The 23,816-nt window shown below is 39.2% G+C and overlaps 1 protein-coding gene across 36 annotated transcripts in view; it reads right to left on the bottom strand.

Annotated features, from left to right (window-relative positions):
- ZBTB20 (zinc finger and BTB domain containing 20) overlaps nt 1-23,816 on the bottom strand; it is a 478,730-nt gene that overhangs the window by 425,426 nt on the left and 29,488 nt on the right. The window contains exon 1 of one of the 36 annotated variants that reach the window (XM_038149174.1): nt 21,029-23,811. The exons of the other annotated variants lie outside the window; for them this stretch is intronic. The gene's annotated coding sequence lies outside the window, so the exon portion shown is untranslated. Of the gene's footprint in view, nt 1-21,028; nt 23,812-23,816 lie in introns of those variants that run through there. 36 annotated transcript variants of the gene reach the window in all.

Consider the following 23,816-nt stretch of genomic DNA (forward strand, 5'->3'; position numbering starts at 1 on the left):
AACTTTCCAAGTGTTAAATCAAAGACTACCGAATATCTGCTTGCATGGACGATTTCCTTCCGTACAAGCCTGTGAACATTTGCAGCAACATGACAGGATCAGGATGACAGAAATCTGTCACTGCCTTTAGAGGAAGGGTTCTAATGCTCTGAAGTAGCTATTAAGTGACTAAAGTTTGGGAAAGAGCATTCAACCTTCATCTGGTTCACAAAAGGCTGAAACAGAAAATGAACATGAGCAAAGTTACTCAATAGAGAAGACTCACACAAAACTGGGACAGAAATCGGGCAAAAAAGTTAAGTTTTAGAGGACAATTACAGGAAACCATATGGTTGCAATGGCACTGATCTGCAAAACTTCCAAAAACTTCCAGAAAATTATGTCTGAGGAAAAGTGAGAGAAGAAGAGTGAGTCTAGTAAGACATAGCTGACATGAGAAAACACAAACACTTGCCACAAGGAATGTGCAAGCTAAGAGAAAGGAAATAATCTTAAAGAATAAAAGAAGGAGGGGTTTAAAAAGAAAATTGAAACCAGAAACGTAAGAAAAGAAATATAACAAATTGACAATAGAAACTACTTATAGGTCACTAAATTTAGATTACAAAGGAATTAAGTGGCTTTTAAGTGAGGTCAGGGTACTCTTCTGAACATTCCAATTCAGGGAGGCAACACAGGAAGAAAGTACAACAAAGAGACCATAAGGAATTAAAAAAAAAAAAAATCTACAAAAAAACTCCTGAAGGATATCAGGGCTCAAATGTGACTACCATTTTCTAGAAGCAAGGCTGAAGGAATCAGTGCTCCTCATTAGAGGCAGGGATCAGGCAAGGACACAAAGACTAGAGATAACTGCATCACACATGCATACAACCGGCACCTCTAAGGAGAGATTTTACTTATCTGACCATGGGAAATGTGGTTAAGGACAAGAGGACATTCACCTCTCACAAAAGGAGGAGAATGCCTGGGCACTAACTTGCCAACCTACTGGAAGGTCTTTTAACAAGGACTAAAAGGGGCAGGTGGGAAAAAAAATCCAACAGCTAAGTATAAACAACAATTTGTAATGAAACATAACAACAGCAGCAACAACAATAATGTAATATACGAGTAATATAAGCACAGGCTATCCTAATAAAGAGGAAATAAAGAGAATAGCTGGGTTTTAACATCACTAAATTACAAGCTCTTTACTGCTACCATGACAGGAAAAAAATCCTGAAGCAAACAGGGTATCAGAATACATAAATATAAAAATTACACAAACATGTAGAGACAAAATCATAATGGTTCAAAGCACAAAATTAACAAGGAATGACAAGAATAGAAAGAAACCATTCTATTAGCACATTTAGGTAGATGAGGAAAAACGTGGCTCTGTTAATCATTGTAGAGGAAGTTCAACTGACAGATGATATAAGTAGGCTGAAATGCTTAACACCTTTTTTACCACCATTCATTCAAAATTTCAAGTGGAGAGACATGGGTAATTCTTCTCTAACTTAATAACCACAAAGAGGGGTATGGTCTTACTCCAGAAGAAATGGCAAATAAATTAGAGAGTACTAAGCTAAGTTAAGTATTTTTCAAGTCATTTGTATATGAATTCATCCTGGTCTCCTTAAGGTATTGTCTGAAGCAGACTTTGTGACTCTGTACAACACAATACAAGAGTCAAAGAATAAATCTAGTACCTACTATGCAAAGAGGGAAGAGAAAAAAAAAAAAAAAAAAGGAGAATGGGGAAATTCCAAACCACAAAATTTAAGCTTAATTCCCAGAAAAGCTAGTGAACAATGAATCAAACCAGCTTTTAAGTACCTAAGTATAAAAGATGAGTAACACTCAACACTGATTTCAGAACAAATCATGCCAAAACAGCCTAATTTCCTTCTCAACAGGAAAAGAAACCTCGTAGAAAGCAACTGTCACATACTTTGACTTTATTTTGGCCTTTGACATATTATATATTTTTCTATGCAAGCTAGGAGCAAAACAAGCATATCTATGGTATCACACAAATGCAGATCTATTTTGGGTAAGGGAATCCACACAGTAATTATCAAAATACAAGAATGCATCAGCTGGGTTTCTGCCCTAAGTTTTGTTCTATTTGACATTTTTATTAATAACTTAGATGATGAAATAGAAAACATTTTTATTAAACCTGTAGAAAAAGGAGCCTAGGAGGGCAATGAGTAGCTGAATAAAATTCAAAATTACCTTGGCAAATAAAAGAAACCTCAAGAGGCACTGGATGAGATTCAACAGGACTACAGGTAATTTACCTGGGCAGAAATTATTAATGGCACTAATACAAGATGGTGATAACTGAGCAGGCAGCAGTTTTTCAGAAAAAGATTTAGAGTTCCAGCAAATGATAAGCTTTATATACGTTAGCAATATTTGACAAACAAGGAGTCAATCATCTTTTTAAGGTTTGTAACTCCAAGGACAGAAGAAGTAATCTTTCAGCTCTATGTAATTTGGGCAAGTTTCAGGATGTAAGAAGACAAATTATGGGTTGTGCTTTTGAATTAGATGTGAAGCATCCACTAAAAAACCCCTGTATTAGAGACTAACAGAGTCTTTACAACAGAATCCAATACCTGCTAGACCTTTCCACTAGCCTGATGCCAGCAACAAGTCTCACCAAAGAAACAGCAGAAAATTCAAAAATATTGGTCATCTGCTCACTATCAGGGAAAGAAAAATGAATAAAAGTTATGAAACTCCTTGAAAGCAGCAACAAAGGTAGAGTGCTGGAAATCAATTGCATCAGGGTGCAGTATTTTGGTTTTTTAACAAAAACTTGACAAGTTTGTTAGCACATTCATCAAGACTGCAGTACTGTATTAAGAGAGCAGAAAATCTAATAAGTGGGTCTCAACTCCATTTACTTTCAATATTTTCAAACTCTTCCAAAAGCAATGAAGTTTCTTGGTACCAACACATTGGCAATGACATATCCCAGTTCTGTGTTGAATCCCAAGTGTGGTCAGGTGGAGACAAGTCTTTGTTCCTTCTTTCCCTTCAAAACAGACCTCTACACCCTGTCACCTTCCCATCCTCCTAATGCAGATTCTACTTACACCAGCTATTTACACAAATCACTGTCCACGCCCTTCTGCCATGGCTAATCCCATGGCACTGGTCCCTGCTTCATTCCCTCCCTGCCTTCCTCACTCCCTCCTCTTACCGTTATCCCACTCCCTGCTCTGTTCCCCACGGCCCCTGCCCCATTGCCTTGGTTCTCCTCCCGTGCCTTGAGGAGAAGGCGCAGACCCTGCCAGGGTCAGTGTTTTGGCAGCATCTCTGGGGTGGAGCAGGCTGGGTTACCACCACTAAGAGAACCAAGTCACTACCTGCCACATTACTTGCCTGAAGCACTTCCACTTCTCAGATGTTTGGGGCAAATACCTGAGGAAGAATGTTTATCATGTGGTCAGATAAGAATCTTGGCAGGAGGGCTGGGAGCTTCTAGCTGTTTGAGTGGCTTAAATGTCTCAATGCATTGCTCCAGTCTGTGGCAAATATCATGAAAGAACACTGCAGAGACATGATTTCCCAAGTCAGACTTCATAGCTTTTTGCCTGCCTAGTAGACAGGCACCTCAGCTGTCCCAATGTATAAGACTTCACACAGCAGTTCATGTTACCTGTGCTGTCACTCCTGACAAAATGCCTGCTGGCACATAGATCTCCCTGAGCTCAGGACTTCACTTGGAGGCACAAAACCCTGCAGATACTGCTAAGCACCGTGGTGTCTGATTCCCAGGATCACACACAGAAGACACATCTGGCCAGCAGGGTGGTCTGATGCATCTCAAATCTGGAGACCCAGAGCAGAAGAGATGCTGCTGTGCTGCTTCTGCCAACACATGGATTGCACACAATACGGCTGAGAAGTGTAATGCAGACAGTGACCCTATGGGCAAGTCCCAAACCTCCCACTGCCCTGCAGATCTGAAAGGCCTTCACATAAAAGAACACAAAGACTCTTCCCATTGATTAAAGTCTACCTACTTGATAGGGAGCTATAAAATAACAATGACAATGTCTCAAAGAGATGTAAATACATAGTATCTATTGCCTCAGGAAACAAAGGAAGTTTGCAATTCTTGCTGAATAACAAAATACAGGCATAGGTATAAAGACCAGTTACTACTGATGTGGTGGCAGAAGAATTTGGAGAATGAGAACAAGATTAAGTTTTAACATTTTAAGAAATTGAACCATTACCCAAACTCATTATACAAATACTTATACATTCAGACTTTTTCCAAATGCACTACTAGTAAACACGGGCCTAAGTGTAGGAGTAAGCACACATATAAACTACTCTGTGTATTTCTGTGATGACTGCAGCTAACCTCGAAGCCACTGAAATTCTGCTAATGACAAGACACGTCCACATTGTAACAAAACTGAAATATCAGGAAGCAAATGCATGCCACAGTGATTCATGTTTCTGACTCTGTCTAGTTGCTCAGTGCTGTCGGCTTCTACATGACTGGAAGCCTCAAATATCCAAACAGCTTTCCCAATATCCACATATAAAATTTCAGAAAAATGAAGCCATTTCCTTTCATGTGTGAATCAACCTGTAGATTGCATAATATCTAGTGCAAATTAATAGCAAGATGAAGAACTTATTAAAAAAAACAAACAAAAAATCTCTTTCATATACCTAAGTATGAATATCCATTACTAAGTCAAACAGAACTCAAACTGATTGAAAACATACACTGTTCAAAGACTTGGCCAAATTTGCCATGACAGAGTAAGGTAGGAACTTCCTCCATGGCTAGTTTTTTCCAGTCTTATTATGAGAAGGCTTTCCTTATCTACCTCAGAAGTGTTTGGTACTTTCAGAAGCTGAGGGGACCAAAGCATGCACACAACTTGATTTCTTGAACAGTTCCTGCCTTCCTACAGGTATCCATACTTACTACTTTCATGTAAATATCACAATCTGCAATTACACAACTTCTTAAAACAACATTTTTGGCAGAAATGTCACACCATTTATCCAGAATTTCTAAGCTTGCTAGACCAAAGAGCCTTTTGGCCAACTGTTATCTAAAATTGCTCTTTTAAATGCATACATCAGTAGAAGTTCTTTGTATGCAGCAGCTTCAGCAGGTGCTTCTGGGCATTAAGAACTTTGGTAGAAAAGTGGCTACTTATCCAGAAACATAAATACGGAATTGGGGAAGCAGGATGAGATAATTAGTTCTTTCAGAGCTTAAGTCTTGACAGTTTTAGGACATATGTCTTCATATGAAAAAATCTCAGAAGAGTTAACATACTTGAACAAACACCCTCTCTTTGATGCTAGCAGGGGACTATCTCCCATGAAGCTTTCCAGTTGATTACTTACTTTCTGTACTAGCCTGACCAAACTAGAACCTACAGATATTTTCAAAATCCATCTTTATGCAGAGGGTTTTCACTGTGAAAATCCAATGTTGTTTAGTATGGAGATTTTATCAACTAACTCACAATTATTCATTAATTATGAAATTTCTGAATTAACAGTGCTTTAACCTTATGTATGTACTGATGAACAAAGTCAAATTAAATAGCTGTAATACAAGTTAGGTTGGCAAATGTACTCTATAAGATTCTTCAGAGCACAATCTCAACCTACAGTTATGAGCTCCTGTTTGCACACTGTGTATAGGCCTCTTCAAGAGAGAACGCGTTTCTCCCAAGCAGCTTGTCATTACTGTGCTCCCACCATGTTCTGTTCTGTCATCACAACCAAACCAACCTATCCCAAAACCCTTTTCTCCATCTTTGAACTACCCTGGAGTAGTCAAATACAAGTAAAGCACAAACAGAACTTGAGAATACACTTGCTTTTCTTGTAATAATTCTAGAATTCATTGCAAATACACAGTATTTGTTATGTTTTGGTACCAAATACACAAACTTTGTTCAGTTTTACATTGGAATTTTTTACGTACAAACTGACTGTAACAGAAACCCATCCTCAGTATCTGTGGACCTTTCAAGAACTGCACAGGAAAACAATGGTGTCCAAGGAGAGGCAGAGCAATCAGAACTACTCTGTCAAAACAGTGCAGTAGTTGGCATTATGATATTTCCCTCAAAGCAAACAAGCTATTGAAATTTGTTTTGTTTTGGATCCCCAGTACAGAATTAATTGCTTGGGACAGTTTATCTATCTCTTAAGCCAAGCCTTCATGGAGACATTGAGAATGTTAAGGCAAATCAACTAAAGGTTTGACACCAATGTGCACACATTTAATTGTCTTGAAGCTGTGAGTAGATGCTCTAATTCAACAGCAAAGCTCCCTGCAGCTCCTTATTCAGTTAAACTAGATTGGTCTAAGACTAATTTACTCCTGAATTAAAGCAGTCCCCCAAGGACTCAACACAACTTATTTTTGCATACTAACTTCATGCACTTAACCAATTTGCCTCAGCTCTTTCTGAGCTCCCCAAGCCTTATGGAGTTTTCAGCCCATAGTTGAAGGGATCTTGGCTACTTCATCTCCAATGCTGGGAACACCAAACTGAATGTTTTCCTCAACATATTACTTCCAGAACACAGAAAAAAACACCCAAATTTAAAGAGAAATTCCTTGCATTGCTTTGCTGCTTCCTGCTCCAAGGTGACAATCCATTGGACTTGTAGTCTATAATTTCCTGGTTCCTCTACTTTCAGTCTTCAACTTTGTGGAAGCCAGTTCTTGAAGACTGGCATGTTCACACAGACACAAAAAAAACATAAACAGGCAATGAAAATAATGCAGCTGGACACTAATTCCAAAGTGGGATTTGAACTGTCACATCATCTTCTTCAGAGGCTTCAAACTGTGTTGAAGTCATGGTCTACTGATACTGGTTTTGTTCCACGTGATTTGGAAATGGCAATCATATCACCATGTTCTACTGTTCCTCATCACAACCACTGCTATGGTACCTCAGCACTCTCTGGGAATGAATCATATCCCATCAATCAATACTATTTCAGTTCAACACTAATCCTGAACTGGGGCTGATATTTCTCAAAATATTCTAATAAAGTTACCTATAGAAATGATCGATTATTTTTGAAACAAATTAGTTGCTTCCTTATTGCGAGAGCTCAGACTGCCATTTTATTTAGGTCAAAATGTAAAGCACTTCTCAGACTATAAGCATCTAGGAAAAGCAAAGATGCCCTTCTTCCATCCATGGTCATTAAAACTTACCTGGATGGTGGCAGTAGTTGGGGAATACTTTGTTTTGGCCTTACTGCATGGATGTACACGTTTCAGGGATGCTTTGAGTGTACCCACACAGACACACTTGTGCACACACTTGTGCAGACAATATCCCAAGGCACTTCATAAAAGTAAGTTCATGGACTGAGCTACCATAATGATGAACAGCGTTAGAGGCCCAACTGTACAGCAGCTAGCTGAAAGGAGAGTTTAGAGGAATAAACAAATATACATAATGCCTGCCATTTCCTCTGCTCAAAATGAATTCATTCATTATAAACGCACATCATCATCTTTAGAGACTTCAAATCCTATCAAAGCTCTATTTGCTGACATTGGTTTTTGTTCAGTACAACTTGGAAACTGCAGTCTTACCACCATGCTCTAACATTTCTCATCACGACCGCTGGTGCGGTACCCCAGCACTTTCTGGAAATGAACCATATTCCATGGATTCAGTCATAGATCTAACACTTTAAAACACCACCCAAGCCAGGCATCACCAGAATCCAGTGTGTAGTAGGAAACACGGGATGCACTGGAACATGGACTGTTCAAATTTGTATTTTCAATTCCAGATGTTTTTAAAATAAAGTATCTAATCTCTCAGTGTCAATTAAAAAAAATCCCAATCCCAAAGGGATTAATAACAAAAATAAGTATGCAAATGGAAGTGAAGCCCTCTGGACAATATTTTCATTGATTTGCTGGAGAGAAGGACCCCTAGTGTCCAGCTGGATTTTAGCCAGCCTGGAGTCTGGTGACTACACAGCATCCAGGATGAAAAAACATCCCAGCTTGTAAAATCTTTCCTGCAAACACTTTCCCATCCTTCTTATTTGGAAATTGACTGATGAAAAAAAATATAAATACAGTTCTGCTTTCCTAAACTAATTATTTCAAAATATAATCAAGGTATCATGTGATCACCTGGACTCTGAGGATTCATCATTACTGATGAACAGGAATATGCCTTGGCACAATAGTTTCAGTGGATGATTATGCATTGCAGACACCTATAGATAAACATCTCTATTTGTAAAAAATGAGCACCATCTCTGAGAGCAGTTGCTGATGAGACTTTAAAAGCAGCATCAAAAAATGTAATGCTAGAAGGATGAGGCTGCCCAGCCCTGTCATGTAGCAGCTTTGCTTTCTAACGGGAAAAAAAAAATCTGCACGATACCTTATGATCAGGGGGTTTACCCATTGATTTGGATAATCATTCAAATGGCTAAACAGACCTCTAATTTGAAAATAAAAACCGATTGATGCAATCACAAACAAGTTCTGAAATAGTGATTTATAAAAAAAGAGAGGAAATCTTGTTCTAAGCCAAAACACACACACAGTTACCTTTTTCTAATCAGAGCATTCATTTCTCCTCATTATGATCTCACAAGCACATTAAAATCTTATTAACATTAATTACTTCTGAGCGTCTATGCATGAGCAGCGACAGGCTTGCGTGCGCGTGTGTGTGTGTATGTGTGTGTCTCTGGATCATATCTACATTTATATACCTTGCTGCACTTTGCTTATAAAACATGTGAAAATATTGCTGCTAACACCAATTAGCTAATTTCACACACACAGATAGTAAGCTGCTGTCTCGCTGCACAGCTTATTATAGACCAGCAGACAGATGGACAGACAAACAGACGCAAAAAGCATTCCGGCTCCTCCTAAATGCAAGATCTAAAATGCCTGGCACCCCCAGGAGTGTGAGTTTCATCCTCATAAGTCTGAGGGAACAAAATGACAAAAAATAATAAAAAATTATTAAAAAATACAGGAGACAGCCAAATATCCCATTTTCTACACAGATGGGTTCAATGATGAAGTGATAGAGACAAAGAAAAAACTGGCAGGCAGACAAGCAGCAGGCGCACAGAGAGACAGAGACAGATAAACGAAGCAGCAGAGAAAGAGATGAAAGCATATCCATACATGTGAAATTGGGCTAAGCAATAGTAACTTCACCCACCAACAAGGTGAGGAAAGAAATGGCAGAGGCAAGAGTCACCATAAGCGTGGCTTCACATGCAAAGCCCTGACACTTTACAAAACTGTTTATGGATTCTATTTACACTGAGCCCACTAAAGGCAGCAGTGCTGCTGGTGACACTCAGCTCCACCATAAACTCCAGAACAAACACAGGAATATACATCTACGCAGCACTATGGAATCATGCCTTCCTCTTCTTCCTCACCCTTTGTTTCCATTTAACTTAGATTCACCTCTATCCTACTTCTAAATCTCATCCTCCTGAACCCTTCTCTCTGCCAGGGGTTAAGATACAAACAACATCAGCATTGCTCATTGTGCCAAAGCCATGTTCATCCATCACTGGGGAATCAGCTTCTCAACTGGGAACTTTGCAGAACCCAGGTGGACACTTGCTGGTCATTTTCCTCTCTAGCCAAATACCCACCTCTGCTCATCCTCTGCAACTCTGAAAAGAACCGCAACCATGAACTGGAATTAAAACTTTCATAGACATCAGCAGGATACAAGGCTTAGAAGTGTCAAAATTTGTCTTTCAGCCCTACTACCCTTTCTCCCACTTGTGTATTCTTCCACTGATGACATCATCAGGCAAAACACTATAAGGAGGGAAATTACTAAAGCCAAGGAAGATGGTTTCCTTATTGGGAATTTTTTTGAAATGAACATATCTTAATTTCTCATGGTAACATATGTGTTTGCATTTTCTGCTCACTCCTCTCAGATCAAGAGAAGTTAAATATGGCAATAATTGTTGTGTTATCCCCAGCCTTTTTTACCTAAAGGTTTTGGAGCATTTCACAAGCTGTTCATGAAACTTCAAGGCATGCAGAAGGTTCTCCCATCATTCTAGTTCACTGCTAGGGAACAGAAGAGCAGAGGTGAAATACCCAGTTTAGTATGAAAGTCTACAGCAGACACAAAACATCCTCTTATTTATATTTTTCGTATCTTCTCTTCTTGCACATGCCACATCTAAGGTCATTAAAAACAGTACCTGAATTTAAAAATCTGAAGATTGTACTCAGGATCCTTGATTTGTACATATCTCACTCATGACTTTCTCCTAATGCTGCTTTATCCAGAAGAACCTACTCCCATACAAATCTAGCACAGCTGCTGAGAAAACTACCATGAATTCAGTCAAGCAAGTCTGGGACGTCTTTGGTGTATTCCAAACATCCAGATCAACTATGGTGCATTCTCAGTAAACCCGGTGATTCTAGGAAGCTTTGGAGCTCCTGAACATGGGCATTATTACAGTTGTTGTCTTGCACACAAGTGGTAAGCTTGGTGCACCTTGCCCGAATTCTGCCCAGCTCGGTTTTACTGTGCACACACAGCAGATGAGATTACACTGCAGAGCAGGAACCATGGCATATGGCCCTTTCTGCCACAAGGAGTGGGTTCCTGACCTGCTGAGGCAGAAAACAAGGAAGCAAATTGAACACCACTCCATTTGCTTGGCTTACTGTGCTTCTTTTGTTAAGGTTAAATATGCAGGTGTTCAGAATAAGGATATAGAAAAGCAAAAGCTTTATAAAATAAACAAAGAGCAATAAAGATTTGAAGCTTTACAGTTTTATGCATATGATAAAGTAGGCTTTTTCCTGCATATTTCCTAAAAAATCGAGAGAGTATAGACCATTAAAGTCTCTCTCAAATCATGCCGAATTACTTCCTCTGAGAGGAGGCAAGATTCCCTCTGACAAGGCAAGGAGCCTCAACAGTTCTGGTTAAGAGAGGTTCACCCAGAAGTTCAGCTCATTTGCTCAGGCTTCCCAGAAAGTCTGGAGAAATCCGTGGCCTGTCATTCTTCCAAATGAACTTGTTTGTGATTGCATCAATCTGTTTTTATTTTCAAATAAGAGGTCTGTTTAGCCATTTGAATGATTATCCAAATGAGAGATTCCAAACTCTCCACTGTGTTCCCACCTTGCTGATCTTTAGGCACATTGAAACTTAGGAAAACAGGACAGCCAAGCAGAATTTCCCCCTAAACGCATCAGCGGTCCCCATCAAAAACCAAGGAAGGGCTACACAAAGATGTGAGTTCAATAAAATGGTTCAGTAAGTATCCTCTAGATTTTCTGACTTAATGACTACATAGTTGTTGACTCTTTAACCCATATTTCCCCCAAACCCTTAGAGATACATAAAGGTTCATGGGACCCAGAAGGAAAAATGGTGTATCTTATAAAGCACTGCTTTGGCATTTTTGAAGACGACGTACATTTGAATTAAATATGGTAAATGTTGTGCCTCAGTAAGTTAAAAACCAAATCCAGAAACTGATTTATTAAAGTAAATGCATAACACTGAAGGTGTTTAATGACAGAAAAAAGCTAACTCTTTTTATTACCACAACAGTGTGTAGAGGTAACTGTGCAATAGGGAACTTTTTTAGAATATCCCCATGTCTGAATTTTGCATGTAAAGTGGACACAATATCTTAAAGACTAAAAGGACTAAAATACAATTCAACTTGAGGATCTCTCAAAGGACTTATCAGCAGAACGAATCTGAGAGACCACTCAATCTAAAAAAAAGGTCATATATGTGTGAAGGGGGAACTGGGGAAAGATGTCTGCTTAGGGGATATAGAGGGGGAAAGATATTTACAGCCTTTCCTGTACAAAGAAGCTTGACTTGCCTTTCTCAGGTGGGAACTATCCCAGTAAACCTGGTCTCCATCTACTCTATTCATCTACTTTGTGAACCTGCCAAAAGTTCCAGCAGGCTGACACAGTACGAGAGTACTTAAGAGGTGCACTTGGCATCCCGACCAGCCTCAAGATCCAAACCCCTTTGTGTCTCTTTGGAGGTTAATAAGACAAGGTTTTACTGACTCCATCCTAGCTCTTATAAGCTTCTTGGGGATTACTGAAATTGGAAATTGCACACAAAAAAACTGGCTCATCCAGTTTTTAGGAGGGACATTCATCCAATTTGCCCTTCGACTCCTGAAATGTGAGACATGCCTGAAGAATGTTCTTTATTATAGTCTCACAAATAAATCTAGTGATGGTGAATCCATATGCCTCTGATAAAGGCAAAACCTTATTGTGCATTCCAGCTTTTTCTTTTGTAAACATACTACACTAGATGAATTTGGCTCTCAAAGAACAAAGTATTAATTGTGCTGGCTAATAAAACTTTCTGTTGCTGTCCTTCCAATCTGGTCTTCTAAGCATCAACAGACATTAAACTGGCTCTTGGGAAGTGAAAAAATACCAGAGAGTTGTACAAACCCAAAACTTGTTTGCAAGTTTTCAGGAACTGAGATCTCAAGATCTTGAGAATCTCATTCTTGAGGAACAAGAAGTTAAATGCAGCTATTCCTTGTACAGTTTTCAGGTTGAATATACAAGCAACTCAGCTCCTCCCACTGTTCATTCTCTGAGAAATGCCTCAGCAGCAACACACCTGTGCTCTGCCCAGATCCAGCACCTGCAGGCTCCCATAGGCTTTGTCCCCAGTGACGAGTTTAAACAGACAAGTAACAACACTCTTTAAACGCCTATGCCCAAGGAACCCTTAGGGACTGTTTTGTCCTCTCCTCAAGTGTTAATGTCCACTTCTCAGACATTAACAGCCGTTGCAGACGTATGCACAAGAAGTTCAGGTCAACGTAACTATTTGAAGGTATATTTGTCTTTATATGTGATAGGGAGCTCCTGTCTTCTCTTGATGAATGTTTAATGGATCAAGCAACACCACTATGTATTTCAGCCAGATATAACTTTGCCTTTTGATTATTACTGTACAAAAGAGGTGCTAGACTGGTCCAGTTTTTGCTAGACTGGTCTAGATTTTGAATATCTACTTCTTGGACAAAGGTAACACTGGAGCTCATCAGGATATATCCAGCTGAGAGAAATCCAACCATGGGAAAACAAAAAAATTGAAGTTACTTTAACTCAGTTAAGAGAGTAATTACAAAAAATAAGCAAACAAAACACCAAAAAATGTTTTTATCTTTTAAAATTCTGCTGTTAAAGACTTTGTTGACATGTTGGTATATTAAATGTATTTGGCCTCAATATCCAGTTACTGTAGAGTCTTTATATCTCATTTTGGAAGTAGAAATAAGACTTTAATGGCAAAGAAGTCACTTATGTGCTACAATACCACAATGGTGTGGAAAAAAAAGAAGAAGCCTAACAGTCTTTTAACATAGCCAAGAATCATCTGAGCTTCCTTTGTTCATGGAACATGGTCTTTACTTCACCAACTCCCATCTGCATGTACAATACAATGAGGAAGGAAGAAAGAAAGGCCTCACTTCCTTCTTCTCTCTATGCCTCGATTGTTTATGATTAAAAAATGGAAATAATAATGTTGATTCAGCTACTGAAATTAGGCAAAACTAAATTAGCTACTTTCATCAAACACTGTAAAATATTTGAATAAGTTCCTTCAGAAATGCAAAATGCTATTTATCCATATCAGCAGCTATCTATGGCGAAACTGTCCTAGAACCTTTTGTGAGCATTCTCTCCTCCGCTGAACTCAGCTGATAATTGTTCTTTGTTTTGAAGGACATGTGTAACTCCTTTATCTAAAAAAGCCTGGGAAAGACTTAGACAGAACTGGCACCTCACTTTTTTGGTTAATGAGAACAAAGCAAACAAAACCAGCAACAACAATGACAAAAAGAAATCACACAGGGTCTCAGGATAAAACCTTTGCAGATGAAAAAAAAAAGCATAATTTTGAATGCTAAATTCTTTGTTGCCTTTGCCTGAGCATTATGAGAATAATCACCAACACCTCATAAAAGCAAGCCATTTCATCAAGTGCATAAACTGAGATTTCAAGGAGAGATCTGGAAGAATCTTATTAATACATCTATGTATGCTGCCACAAGGGAGAGAGTATCTAACACAGCAGAAATGAGGTCAAATGCAGCAGCACTGTCCTAAAGAACACTGTCTCCTGGTCGCAAATCACTTGTGGACTACCATGCATCATCTTTAGTGCTTCAGACACATGCCAGCTGCAGCCAGTAGGGATAAATACAAAGCTAAATTCAGCTCTTGGTTCAAGGCTGGTTCTTTTAAATTTGATGGAATTGGTCCACCTTTATGAAAATGTAACATTGGGCAAAAAACGACCCATAAACATTTTAACAGATACACAGACATTCAGAAATTTCACGTGAAACTTCTTATCCTAAGAGTACAGTCCTCTGAAGAGGATTACCCTATGATGATTATTCCAGCCCACTGCTCCTAATGAAAAAGGAAAGGGTTGTGGCCTCGTCCCACCCCTCTCTGGTCCTACTCATACAGAACCCTGCTGCTAAAATTTTCTCCTTCTCTTGCCAGTGGGACCTAAGTTAGCCTCTCTTTTTGCGTGAAGTTCAGACTTCTTGTCCTCATTTTCTTTGAACAGCTCTGCCCCCTGCCTGCGTCTCAGCTTTTATTTCTTCTAGCTGCTCACATTCTTCACAAACCTTCTTCCTAAATGCTCCATTTGTATCCTTCTACCACACTGAAGCCAATGTTCCATAGTAACATTACTATGGACTCTAAACAGCTGACAGTCTATTAAACTATGTTCCAGCACAAGCAGACTTCCCCAAGAAACTCCAAAAAAGTTCATTTTAGCTCACTTCCTTTTTGCTTTCAACCTTTTTTTACCTGCAAAAGATAAGGAATGAAAATTAAATAAATTCTGGTAGCAGAATAAATTATCACAAGGCTGGATAGGGATGTAATCTAGACAAGAGGGTTCTCACTCCAGCACAGAGACAGTTTTAACTGAGATACCTCAATTACTAACAGGAGTTTGGTCAAGATAACCTAGGGCTGAATGCTGTGAAATTACATGGCTCAAAAAACACATGCTAAATTCACCCGAGATACAACATAATACAACCTGCATGAGAAGGGCAGAACAGTTTCACTGTCATCTAAACTACCTAAGTAAACACTAGCTCTTAACCTCCATGTGGTAAAAACCTTTCCAAAAAGAAAACAAAAACCCAACCAAAACCCAAACCCCAAGACTTCAGGTGTCAGTTCTAGTCTGACATGCCAGAGAAAGACCACAAGTATTCAAAAACATCATGGGGAGGCTAAAGGAAAGCCATTAGAGTAAAGAAAGAAGTTGCAATGCACTTCAGGGTGATAACAAGGCACAAACTCAGGAGGGAAGGATAAAACTTGCTAGTACAGCTATAGCTAACACCCTTCTATCTGCTTTCAGAAACTGATAGACATCATTATCTCTGTCCTGAAGACAGGTTACTGAGACACTAGGAAAGGAAGTGACTGGTTGAAAATAGCACAGAAAACTAGAAACAAACTGTGAATCTGGCTTCCCTAATGCACACCGTATCCTCACCAGTACCTTGAACACAGCAGTGACTGCACTGCAATCTGATTAAAACTTGTGATACTGCACTATAACTTTCTGCTTACAAAAATACTTAAGATCCCTGTAAACACATTGGGATAAAAAAAGTTTGTCTATCAAAGTATTAAGAAAGGCTTGGATTTGGATCTAGTCCCCTGTAAAAAGGGACTCAGAGACTAGCAGAAAAAGCATCTTTTAAGTTAATTCGAGAATCCAGAAATGCCCAGCACTAGGGAAAAAACTCCTGAGCTTTCTCTTGCTTGACACAAAGTTGTGCATATCTGATTGTATTGCAAAAGCACAACTGGCTTTTAATCTCATTCAGGAGCAGCTGCTTTCACAGCAGTGAAATGTTTCAGGATGAGCCTAACTGACTTGGTGGATAAAGGATTTGAGGTCGGTATAGCCAAGAAGGAAACAGCTCTTTTAGGATATATCACCCATCTTAAGAACACTTTTTCTACCCAATTGGAGCAAGCTTTGAAGCTTTCCAAACTTGGCCATGGCTTGGAGAGGAAAATAAAAGCAGCTTTTTCATGAAATGCTGGAAATTACAAAACAGGGCTAGGATTTCAAATGGTCCGCCAAGACAGACTGGGCCTTCATGTCGCTTCTAATCACTTGTATTAGTTTAGCACCAGCAAAAGGTGCCAGATTGGTAGCCCCAGGCGCTGTACTCATTATTTATCCCCAGAGCAGGTACAGCAGGATGGCAGGCTATCACAGACATGCCAAACCCTGCTACAATTCCTCCCATCCAGGGACCTGGTGAGAGGAAGGTGATGAGGTCTCAGTGCTGTGACTGCCCCCACAGGGGCCAGGACCCTGCACTACGTTTCAGAAGGATGGGATCCCAAACTGCAGGGCCTGTGAAAGGGAAATAGAGGAGCATCAGTCTACAAGTATCTTCCGAGACACTGAGAAACAAGGACCAGGGATCCTTTTCTTTGCATTGCATTCTAGATGTCTCAAAATGAATGAATACTTGAGAGAGCGACGAGGCCAGAGAGAGTCAACGTACTGAGTACAAATGAGATTTATACGTGGCTTGAGTCACTCCAGACAATGAGCTACCCACCAGGCTGTTTGGTTTATTGTCCCTACTGGATAAAGATTTAATAAGCAGTCACCTAGATGGGAAACATGAGACTTGCAGAAAGGAAACTTTTCATTACTCTACACGGAAAACTTGAGCGCAGTCCTGCAACAGCTCTGCACAGCTGATTCCCACTGGTGTGTCAATGGCTGCAAGATGAAGCTCTTTTTCATGACAGTCCACATAGGTGGAAAATATGGAAAACACAGGACCATCTTTTATTGAATAACGACTATATCAGAAATCTTCCATACATTCAAAATATTCTATGGAAATTAATACAGCTTTTTTCATTTTTTTTTTCTCTTCAGTACTCAATCTTACCCAGGACTCAGACATTTTTTCATGGCATAAAAGAGCAAAATGCTGGATTTTAAAAGCTTATCTACTGGGGAAATATGCTGTGTAGGGAATATATTAAACAATTCAGTCTATGTTTGGAAAAGAAATACAGATTCATCACAACGAGAAAGGATGTTCAAGAGTATCCTGAAAAAACAGCCTGTATTCAAGCCAAAGGACAGGATGAAGTGGGCACAACAGTATAAAGCTGACGAGCAGATTTAACTGACAGTGGCAGAAAAAATTGGAAGCTGCCAAAGCCTAAGCTACATTAGGGCTTCTTCAGACACTACACACACTAAAATTGAAACTAAAAGCATAAATGAGAACATTTGATAAAACACCTTCAGATGGGAAAAATCCTAGAAGCTGCCACAGCAAAACAGAAAATACAAACTTTGGGAAATCATAGGAAAAGCAACACCTCTCAAATGTAAGACTGGGGGAAAAAAGGCGGAATTACAGATTGAACATTTCATGACCTCTCAGCAGTCACGCCTGGCATCCAAGGCTTTAACATTCTTCATCAGAACACTTCTTTTGCTGTTACTACTGCTCGTTGCAAGAGAGCTCAAAGCCATTCATTTGGCACAATTTTTGTCAGGCAGTCTCCCAGAGGGTGTGGCCCGGCCTCCTGGGAATAGCATTTGTTAGTTTTAGAGAACCAGCAGAGGGAGCACATCAGCAATTAACCATGGTTTTCTTGTGTTTGTGCCTAAACAATGAGATTTTTTTGGTTGGCTTTTTTGTTGTTGTTTTGTTTTTATTCTCAGCATTCCTCTGTCACTAATGCCTGTGACTCACTTAGCTCTCAGATTTCTGGGAGTTTAGGAGGCAGAGCCATGGAGAATAGCAGGCTCCACATCCAACCCACATGAAATGACAGTGGACACAAGTTACCTAGTTGTCTTTCTTCACTTTCTCCCCATGTCAACCTCCATCTTACACATTTCTGACATCCTGCCCATGAAATCTTGTACTGCCACATGACAATTACTTTCATATTCCTGCACTGTGACCACTAACTTTCTAGTCAGAAAGAGAGGCATCTGGATCTCTAGGAAGGAAATAAAAATCAATAATTAACTTTCAGTCAGCTGAAAGGACAACTCTGAAGTCCATAACACAACTTTCCCAGTCCTACTTTTGTATCCTCAAGGGATTCATCACACAGCATTGATGACCTTAGAAATAATATATTAGAAAGCATGTGTTTTAGTTAAGAAGGGGGAAAAAAAGGAAAATCAGTAATTCCCATGCTGTATTTCCCTCCGAATCAAATGACACACTATACCTGCTTGCATTTTTAGCTCCACCATAACCCCAAGATAAATTCAATCTGAAAGTGTAACATTAAAAGGTCATCTACCGGTGTAAATTACAGAATAGCACCATGTCTGTCCTGCAGAGGATTTCCCATAGGTGCTCTGCAGAGGGCTGGAAGCACTGCCTACTCAGGTTTCCTTTCTTCTTCGCTGTAGTTAGCAACCGGTTTTAATTCAGACTTTTGTAACCACTGTTTGCTAGTAGCTGAAATATTTTGGAAAATCCTACAGGTTCTGGTTTACCTCTGGTACAGTCATTTACACTTGTGCAAACTGGGCATAAAATGTTGCCTAGTGACCTGTGTCCACCCACTGCAGAAAAGCACAAGGAAAGAACGAGGTATTGTAGAAGGAAGTCCTACAGACGCTGACAGGGTTTGATTAGGTAGGACTAGTTTGTGTTAAGAGTCCCTATCTGCCATGAAAGATCTTGAGCAGCAGTGCCTGAGAACAGCAAGTATAGCACAAGCTGCAAATCCACCCTCCATGAGGCTGGCGGGGCAGATTGTCACTGATGGGATGAGGCCATTCTTGGCATGTAAGGATTTCAGCCTTTGTTCTGGAATAGTCCATGGCCTTTCCTCCCATAGTGCCACCGAGTGCCAACTCAGCCAGCAGCTTGCTTCTCTGGGAGGTGAACATCTGCCCCCTCAAACAATCTGAGACCCTCCACACTCATTTCTCCAAAGCCAACATCCAGCTGTGAGAAAAGCAGTGTTGTTTTTTTTTTTTCTTTAAAGACAGCTTTATCCCATTAGCCCAATTTCCCATTCCTGTATTCTATCTACTTCAAGATACAGCCTTCCCTGCACGGGGTAAAAGCTGAACTTCTTTCCTCTTGCAAACGTCAGGGACGTGTAGCAACCTGCCCTGTGGTACCGGCAGCTCTGGCTGCCCCAGCAGCGATGGAAGAGGAGGTGGCACATGGCCCTGTGCCTCTGGTGACCATTTAACAAGACCCATCTGCAAACAGAACTCCCACTAGCGCTGGGCGATCAAAATGCCGTAATAGCACTCGATGGTGCCGGAGGATTAAGTACAGAAGTGTAAGAAAACATGAAAGACATAAGCAGTAGTCATTCTGAAATGCTCCTATTAGAGGAGAATTGGATCTGTGCCGTTAGAACTAAACATTAACTTTTATAATAAATACTAACCAAGAATATAGTCAACACTATCAAAGGAAAAACCACCTGGACAAAAGCCTTTGCCTTTATTTACTCCTCACTGAAAGTTTAATACATCTGTGAAAATCTCTTCAAGTTAAAACAGTACAGATCTTACAAAAGTATCTCAAAATTTGGTGTATGGTCAAACACTACTTTTCACCAAGAGAAAAGCAGCATTGATAAATTATTAAAAAGCCAAGTTATTTTTCACAGTTGATACTGTTTGTTTACTTTCTAAAATTTTATTGAACCAAACTAACCAGAACAGTGAAGTCTGTTTCCCTGTGATTTGCCATCATTTTCCCTCTGCACCACAGTGTGAATGTTAGACCCTTCAGAGGGAACAAGTTATTCTTTAACAGTAACTATTTCCAGTGCATTGTTTCAAGTAAAAGAAAAAAAAAAAAACTTTTATAAAGGATTTGGATTTTCTAAAAGTTTTGTTAAAAAATGTAAGTAACTTGAAGTTAAATTTCAGTCTTTAAATTCCCATTAACATTTATGAATCTCTTTCAGCAGAAGCTGTTTACCATAGAGATCGCAGTTTAAAGAAGACCTATAAAAACAGACTGGAGTGAAACCAACTGAAATCTATAAGGCCACAGCATGCCATCAATTTCTAAACAGAACTTCTATTCAAATTATTCTGTTTAAAACCTCATATGGTCTGCAAAAATGAGCAAGGTTGCCTTGAAACTATTTAAGTAACAATTTATTTAAGACTGTAATCTCTCTTGTATAGGATTTGTAAGCCATCCCACAAAATTCTCTAGCAGGAGACACTATTTCCTATTTAGATCAAAGTTTTATATAAATAATATTACAATTTTTTTAATATTCTGCAACTGTTTTCCCTTATGAATAAGCTGGGCCTATGAAGAAAATGTGAAAATAGGAAAACTGTGAGTAATATTTATAATAATGATATATTCAACTCAGGAAATTGCTACAACTGTCTTTATCAAAATAAACAAGATGGATATTTTTTCCTCCTTTAAGAGAAAAACAACATCCTCCACTATTAAAAATAATTTGACTTGCTATTTGTTTGGTATTTGAATTTAACTGTCTTATATCCCATTTCTGGTCCTGTTAAAAAAAAAACCAAAACAAAAAACAAAACCAAAACAACAACAACCAAAAAAAAAAACCCAACCAAACAACAAAACAACAAAACCCCAGCACAAAAACATACACACAAAAACCCCAACAGCACTGCTTCTCGTCTCCCAGGAGTGAGAGCGGCACATACACACGCCATTCAGCCCAAAATTGCTCTAGCTACAGGGCATGGCAAGGCATAAAATAACTGCTCCAGAGCACTTCCTCATGTGGGTGTGTTAGATAACTGTCTGCTCCAACACTAAAATAAAGCACAGTGTGACCCAACGAACAGCACCAGCCCTGCCCCGCACAGCTGCCCAGGCTGCAGGCAGGGGACCCCAAGCACCCCGCGCTGCCCCGTGTCAGCAAAGCGGGCCATACCTCCCTGGCTAACGGGTTTGGCATTCCCCGAGTTCCAGCTACATCACCATATGCTGGATTTAAGTTTACTCAGGCATACTTTACCCTTTGCTGCTGTATCCAGATTGCAAACGGACTTTGTGCTATTGAAAGAGCTAAGATTTGTTTTGTTTGGGTTTTTTGTTTGTTTTTTTGTTTTCTTTTTATTTCTTTTCTTTCTTTTCTTTTTTTTTTCTTTTTTTTTTTTGATAGAATATAGTTGGGGCTCAAGGAAAATTATATCCTCCTAGTGAAAAAGGTTTTACTATAACAAAGAAATCTTACCGGATAATGAAAAAATGTTTCTGCTACTGTGACTCTCTCTCTCTGCTTGAATTCTTCTTGCCTGGAGTTTTCATAAAATCAAGCAGTATCTCATAGTCATTTTTAAAGTTTTTCAAAATGTTCAGATGAGCCTGGGCTTCTGCTAAAAGTACATGCACAAGGACCTGAAAACAGGTCCATGTGCTCTCCTACAAAAAACCTGAGCTGTTGAGGAACATACACCTGCACTGGTGCAGGAGAAAATGACAGGTGCCTGAAAACCCCTCACCCATCCCACCACAAGCAGGATGGCTGAAAACACTCCTGCTGCCTCACTCCAGGCTGACCACCATCTAGAGGCATCAGCAAATCCACCTTTAAGACCTCTACATTTTTTGACGTAACTTCAGCATCCCCTCTACAACCAATCTGAGTTTCAAAGCCTGAGATTCAAACTTTAAGAGCGGAGGAAATACCTTGCTGCAGTTAACAGGTCATTCAGAGCAACATACATATTTAAAGTCTATCAACAAAATATTAATTTAAAAGTTTGAATAAAAATAAGGAGAAAAAAGATAGTAAACAATAAATGTCACTCTCCAGCTAAGAGATGAGCCACCAAATTTTTGGCACACTGATATATAAAACCTTGAAAAGTTTCACTCATGTTCTGGAAAAGCTGCTAATAAAATAGAGCAAGTAGTTTCTGTAGTTACAGTGCCAGTGAATAGATCTCCTGCTTTGGATTTCAATTAACTTAGTTTGTTCAGCGAGGAGGCACTTCTGTAGAAATGGGGACTCGCAAGTTAAAGAACAGCTAAAAAAAAAACCACCAAACAGCAAAAAAACCTGTTGGCAGCAAAAGTTCTTTCTGGCTGCAAAATAATGGATTTTTAAGAAACATTTCAAAGGATTTGAAGGTTTTGGAGAATCTCCTAGGCAGTCTCAGGTGGGTTAGGAATATTGTATTATGGACTTCTTTGTGCTAAAAGGAAGGCCTAATGCATGTTTTGAAGAAGTCTGTCTCTTGCTATTAAATAAATAATTTTCTGTTAAAAAAGGTGATTGTTAGTGTTCAGAGATCTCCAGTAATCAGCGTCCATTTTATATAATTACTTAGGATTCTCCAGAACACTTTATGTAACTCACTGCCACTATCCCTTCTCTTTTTTCTTTCCTTTTTTCTTTTTTTTTTTTTTTTTTTTTTTTTTTTTTGTTACCAGCAGAGTAGCAGTTTTGCTCTCCAACAGAAATGACAAGAGCTCAGATAAAAAGACCATTTCAAATGGATCAGTTTAAGCAGTCTTTAGAACCCATGATAAATCTGGGCTCCAAAAACTCGACTATGCTAAATGGGCTATGAAATGCATTCACAAATCCCTCCCCAGGAAAAAAAGAAAAAAAAAAAAGAAGAAAAAAAAAAAAGGTAAAAAAAAAATCAATTCAGAGAAAAGCTTCGATGTTTGAAAATACAAATAAGCAGAATGAAAAATGGTAAATAAATAGTTGCTATTTCTGGACAAAACGGCTCAACAGATTTCATAATTTGCCACCACTGTAAAAAACATAAAAAATATCTATTCCCTTCCCCCCCTCCCTTCCCCGTCAGTACACACGGAAACACAAGCATAACCATGCATAAAGTGGGAGGGTGGGGGGCAGCCAAGGATACAAACTCCCTCATAGAAAGTTTGAATTCTTATTAACCCAGTGATGCCTCCATAATGTTACATTAGATCAGCAACATAAAAGTTAGAATATATGTCTCCTTCCTTCTCAGCAAAGGAAACTGCAAAAAACACTAATAATGAAAAATAGATGTTAAAAATATCCAGGAGGAAAAAGTACATGTACAATAACCAAAATTAACCCACTCTGCCCCCACACCAAAACAGATAAACAGCAAAATCTCTGAATAAAAATCCTGTCAGAAAGAGTGGAACCTGCTTTCTCTTTTTTTGCTTTTATTTACTGTATGCCAGGCATGGACTTCAAACTTACAGTGTGCATATATGTAGAAAACAAAGAACGAGAGTCACCGTTAACCCTGGTCACCGGCATTACAGTTAAAAGTCATTGGCGAATACTAATAAACCCCCATTTAGCAGTAAATAAGGAAAACATGATATATGGACGGACAGATGGAACTGCATAAACAGAAAAGAAAAAGCAGAGAGACCCATAAACATACGGAGAGAGCTGTTTTAAAAGAGTGAAAGATATTGATTTACTTGGAACTAGCGTTGGAAAACAAACGTATTTGTTTCTTTCACGATTAAAAAAAAAAAGTAATTAAAGTGAATCATAAGGGGGCACACCCTTAAATAAGTCGGGAGGGGGGGAACATTTGCAGAGGGTAAGGCCTTCTATAGATGTTCCGAATTTTAAGCTAGCAAATGGGTCTGGCAAACTTACATCTCTAAATTAAAAATCGAGGGGGGGGGGGCGGAGGGGGGGGGGATAAAGAACTGGTGGTGGTTTAAGGAGAGTAGAGGCTTTATTCTTT

Source organism: Motacilla alba, chromosome 1 (assembly GCF_015832195.1).
Source record: "Motacilla alba alba isolate MOTALB_02 chromosome 1, Motacilla_alba_V1.0_pri, whole genome shotgun sequence".
Classification (NCBI taxonomy): Eukaryota; Metazoa; Chordata; class Aves; order Passeriformes; family Motacillidae; genus Motacilla; species Motacilla alba.